This window comes from Pteropus vampyrus, unplaced genomic scaffold, assembly GCF_000151845.1.
Source record: "Pteropus vampyrus isolate Shadow unplaced genomic scaffold, Pvam_2.0 Scaffold14, whole genome shotgun sequence".
Classification (NCBI taxonomy): Eukaryota; Metazoa; Chordata; class Mammalia; order Chiroptera; family Pteropodidae; genus Pteropus; species Pteropus vampyrus.
In genome coordinates, this window is record NW_011888795.1 from 16016529 (window position 1) to 16022767 (window position 6239).

A 6239-nucleotide genomic window follows, 5' to 3' on the forward strand; every position below is an offset into this window, starting at 1 on the left:
TTGTCTTTTGTTCATTTTATGTGGATTTTTATTTTTTACTATTGAGTTTTGAGAGTTTATTACATATTTGAGATACTAGTCTGAGTCAGGTATGCGATTTGCCATTATTTTCTCCCATTCCAAAGCTTATCTGTTCATCCTATTAATAAGGTATTTTACAGAGCAAAATTTTCCAGTTTTGATAAGGTACATTTTATCTATATTTCCATTTATGGATCATGCTTTTTGTACTAAGTCCAAGAACTCTTTGCTTAGTCCTAAATCTCAAAGATATTTCTCCGTTCTTCTTCCAAAAACTTTGCAGTTTTGTGTTATATATTTATGTCCAAGGCCCATTTGTGTAAAGTGTGAAAATGAAGTCGAGGGTGATTTTTTTTCTTATAGATGTCCAATTGCTTCAGTATCACTCATCAAAAAGCTGATCTGCCCTTAGTTGAATTGCTTTTGTAACTTTGTCAAATGTCAATTGAGCATATATTCATGTGGATCCGTTTTTGGATTTGCTATTTTGTTCTTTTGATCTTTATATCTATTCTACCAATACCACAGAGTCAAGGTGTCAGCAAGGCTATCTTCTAGAGGCTCCAGAGAAGAGTCTGTCTTTTGTCTTTTTGAGATTCTAGTGTCTGCTAGCATTCTTTGGCTTATGGATGCATTACTCTAATGTCTGTCTTCATTGTCACATTTTTTTTCTCTACTTCTGCCACCAAAATTCCCTATGCCTCCTTCTTATGAAGACACTTGTGCTTACATTTAGTGACCACCTGAATAATCCAGAAGAATCTCCCCATCTCAATATCATTAACTTAATCACAAGTGTGAAGTCCCACTCACCATATATGGTAACGCTCACAGTTGCCAGGGATTAGGATCTGGCTATCTTTGGGAGTCTACCACATGCAGTATGATTTGCATATCATATCATTAACTAATTCTGAATGTATGATTCAATTATTTTTGGTAAATTTGAAGAATTGTGCAACCACAAGCACAATCTACTTAGAATATTTCCTTTACCTCCCCAAAAAACTATGCCAATTTGCAGTTACTCTTTGGTAAATTTTCAGAGTTGTGCTCCATAAAATGGAATATTATGAAGCTGTAAAAAAAATGAAGAGTATGCCTATAAACTGATATAAAGTGATTTCAGATATATGTTGTGAAATGAAAGCAAACTGTTGTGTAAAAAAAAGTGCAGAAGTATACCTATTGTGCAACATTTTTCTTGTAAGAAAAAAAATATAAAATTATTTATATATCACTTGTTTGTGCAAAAGAAATACACGAAAGATAAATCAGAAACTAATGACATTGATTATCTGATGACGTAGGTGTGGTTAGGTTGGAAAGAATGGGCAAATGGGACTATACTAAAGGTAGGAAGGTGGGGGTAAAACTTCTCTGAATATTCCTTTTGGGATCACCCTGACTTTTAGAACCATGAATATTTCACCTACCCAAAAATTAAATAAATAATTTAGATGAAGCAGGATGTGGCGCAAACCTAAAATAGAATACAAACAGTAATATATAAGTTTAACTGTATTAGAAATGATTAACAAAATAAAATAGATGGAAATAAAAGAACTAACCTAACTTTGAAAAATATTTAAAATGTATACTGTAAGGCTAAATACAAGGGAACTATACACTAACACTGTGCTCTAGTTGGTATTTTTTTCCCATAGAGATATGGATTAATAATTCAGAAACTACTTTATGAGTATAATAGGATTAAGTAAATAAGTAAATAGATTTTGGACAATGAGAGGTTTCTCACTGTGGAGGGGGAAAAAAAACCAGTTACATATACTGAAAAGGAGAAGGCTAGAATAAACCCTGTGACATTAAATCAAAATCAAAGGTACAATATGAGCTTATGAGTATATACACACATATACACAAATAAAAATGAATATAAAGGTGTATTTATGCATAAATATATTTCCTAGTTCTGTCCACTGAGAGGACCTACAAGCAATAAGCACAACTAATACACAGATTTTGGTTTCCAAAACCATTTACTAATAAAAGAAATCAGGGATCCTTGGAGAAATGGTTGACTCTGGGGCTGAAGAAGGGAAAAATACAAAATGATCCTGGAATATCCTGTGGTTTTAGAAAGTAAGAAAGTACTCAGAAAATAAAACAATTAATCAGCAATACAGATATAGTATTGAATTGTATTCTATATATTTATTATATTATATTCTGATATAAATAATCTATTAAATAAATGTGAGAGAAGGAGCAACTCTTCCTTACAGGAGTATTCCAATTAATAACTATGGAAAGAATGATGGAAATAGAAAATCACCATTATACCAATAGCATAATAACAATTAATTGCAAGCAAGAAATCATTAAAAGATGATCTTAAAGTTAGTGGGCAAAATTATGATGACAAATAGGATCTTTGAGTAGTCCCAAAATATTTTCATATACAGTATTTATTAATTGCAAAGATGGAATGAGCAACTCTACAGTAGAGAAACCTGGCAGACACCACCTGAAACAAGAAATGAAAATCAGCATCTCATGTTATAAGTCATGTTCTTTCATATACCCCTCATATGATGACCTGAGCAAGGCAAAATATCACTTCTGTAGCATTTTCAGCAAAAATGCATGCCCTCAATCTAACCTTGAAAAAAACATCAGACTCAAAGTGAGACCCTCTACAAAACAACTGTCAAGTAGTGTCAAGGTTGTGCAAGACAAACAAAAAATGCCGAGGAACTGAAACAGACTGTAAGAGACGAATGAGACTTGACAACTAAATGCACAAGGTGGTATCCTGCATTGAGGCCTCTTCACTTACTTGATATCTGCTTCCATAGAGCTGAATATGGCTGAAGAAACACTCTGGTCTCATTTCAAATTCAAGTTCAGGAACTTTAAATGTACTTCTAATGCTGCACAATAATCATGCCATGTTTCTTTCTTTATTTACTCTCTCACACTCCTTGATGCATATTTCACCTCTCTGCCTTATCTAAAAACCCCTGCCCCATCTTTACTCTCAATCCATGATCTTGCTTTCTATTTCACTAGGAAAATCAAAGCAACCGGAAAGAAACTCCCAACATTGTACCTTGGGACATACTATCATCTGGTCCCATGTAGTCGCTTCCCTTTTATCACTAGAGTTGAACTGATCATGGTCCTATTTAATGCCAAACATTCAACTTACACTCTAAATTTATTCTTTCTCACCTATTCTAGTATATCATTGCAGTAGTCCCTCTGCCCCCTTACCCATGGGAGATACGTTTCAAGACACCCAGTAGATGTCTGAAACTGCAGATAGCATCAAACCCTATATATACTATTTTTTTTCTATACAGACATACCTATGATAAAAAGTGTAATTTATAAATAGGCAATTTCATAGGTAGAAAATTAGTTTTTACTGTAGATCATTACTACCTCAGTATATGATTTATTTTCTTTCCTTATTAAGTCTAGACTATTCATCTTGTCACTTAAAGGAAGCACTTTATGGTTACTCTTTGGCATATCTGAATTGCCAGTATTATTACTCTTGCTCTTTGGAGACATTATTAAGTAAAATAAGGGTTTCTTGAACACAAATACAGAGATGCAACAGTTGATCTGATAACTAAGATGGCTACTAATTGACTAACAAGTGGGTAACATATATAGCATGGACAAAGGAATAATTCATGTTCTGGGCAGACCCAGATGGCTCAATATTTTATCATTTTACTAAGAATGGCATGCAATTTAAAAATTATTGTTCATTTCTGGAATTTTCCACTTAATATTTTCAGACATGAGTTGACCACAGGTAACTGAAACCACAGATAAGGAGATTTCAAATACTATACAATCTTCTCATTTTATTTCTATATCATCAAGATTTCCCTCTCAGCTGCATTATTTCTATGACAAATTATCCTGCTAATTTGCCTATCTCAAAAACATTATTTTGACACAACAACCTCCATTTCTCTGTTCCCCTTTAAAACTAATAGTGAAACAAGTTGTTAATATTTTTCTTTCCAGTTGTTCTCTGAGCATTGTCCATTGAATCCATTCCAATATTGATTTTTTCTCCTATCACTCCAACAAACTTGTTCTTGTCAAGTCAGCAATGACCTCTACATTGCTAAATTCGATACTCAATTAATAGCTATCATAATACTTGACCTGTTAGTAGTCAAGTTGATCTGCCTCCTCCTTAAAACCTTTTATTTTTTTTTCCAATGGTTTCCTGGAATCAAACAATAATTGTTTTTTTCCTATGTCACTGAGCCAAACTTTGCAGTCTCATTCTGTCTTCAGTCCTCTTATATTCTATGTTTTCTTCATGTTATTGGTAGTCTCATTTCATTGGTAGTCTCATTCAGTTGCATGCCTTTAAATATCACCTATATGCTAATGACACCTAAATATATATCCCTGGCCTGGATCTCTCCTTTGAATTTCTGTCTTGTATATCTCTGACTGTCTACTCAACATTTTGCATATAAAATAAATATCTAAAAGCTACCATGCTTTTTACTTTAGCCCTGCAAATCTACTTTCTCTGTTATTTTTCTGATTCCAGTTAATGACAGCTTCATCTCTCCAGTTAGGTCAAAAAACAAAATCATCTTTGAATTCTCTCTTTTTTTCACACCCCAAATCTAATTCAGCAGCAAATTTTGTTTAGTTTAACCATTGCTTTGTATTGTTACAAATAACCTGGACCTACATTATGCCAAGAATCTTCTAATTTTTCTGATTCAATATGTACTATTTCTACAGAGCATAGAGAATATTCCTTCCAAATCATAAGTTAGATCATATCACTTTTATCTGAACCTTCCAATATTTTTGCATTTTATTCAGAAAAAAGCTAAAATTCTTGAATAGCATAAAGGCCCTATGTATCTTGACTTTGTTATCTCTTTGTCTCATTTACTACTAGCTTCCACTTTGCTCTTACTGTTTGATAGTGTTGAAACGCACTTTTTAGTATTGCTAGTAATTGCTTCCTTAAGTGCACCAGAAACAGATCTTAGGACTGACTGCTCACTATGTTTAGAAAGAATTTCCTCCTTGTACCTTCTTGACTCATTTCCTCACCTTCCTTGAGTATTTATCAGAGATCTGACCATCCTATTTAAATTTGCGACCCTTCTAACACAATACTTTTTGCTTCTTAACTAATATATATGCTCTAACATAATATATAGTTTATTATTTATTATGTTTATTGAATGTCCTTCCTCTACCTGCAATAGAATATATGATCCATGAGGGCAGAGATGTTTGTTTATGTAGTCCTGTTGTTTATCTATCACATGGAATGATACAGAGTACTCAATAAATATTTATTTGATCAATAAATGAATGAAAAAGTCTCAGCTGCATCAATCAATGATTAGAAACAATTTATGTCTCACCTTTCTTTCCAGATAAAATAAATTCTCTTTTGTAGATACAGTGTTGTACAAATAGAGTGATAGTAGTAGTACATTCCTCGATAGATATTAATACAAACCTCTAAGGTTATTGTTTTTTCATTAAACAAAATATATCCTGGATGTGGATGATAAAGTGCAAAAGATTAAAATTAATAACTTATTGTTCAAAAAATTTTTCAAACACTCTTTACTTTCAAATGTTGAAAATTACACTTTAATGAGCTTACATGGAATAAAAAAGTTATCCCCAAGAGAGAAATATGGCTAATAAGAATGCCATTCCAAACAAAGTTATATTCACAGGTTCTATGGGGTAGAATGTGGACATCTCCTTTTGGAAGCCACAATTCAACTCAACCAGTAAAACTAAAATTACAAATTCTTTTCTCAAAATTATTTTATTGATTTGCAATTTCTCCTTCTCATTCTTCTCTCTCTCTCCCTCTCTCTCTTTCTCTCTCTCCATATGTATACATGTCAAGATATGTCAAGATCAAACAAATCTCCTCACTCTGATATTTCTTACTTCCAAAATAGAATAGGTGAATATTCTAAGCCATGTAGTTTTCTTGTTAGAAAAAAAAGAAAGCTTTTAAATCTTGAAAGATTTACATTTTTTTGATGTGTTAAAATGTATTTTAGTATTGCTAGTAATAGCTTCAATTATTTTCTTAAAGTCTTTAAAGATTTCTCAAAACACAGCAAATTCTCTTAAGCTAAGACATGTCTAAATATATTTAAAAGCCAGTTGAAAACTACAGGTAAACCTCATTTTAGTATGTGAAGCTCAACATTTGGCAAAAA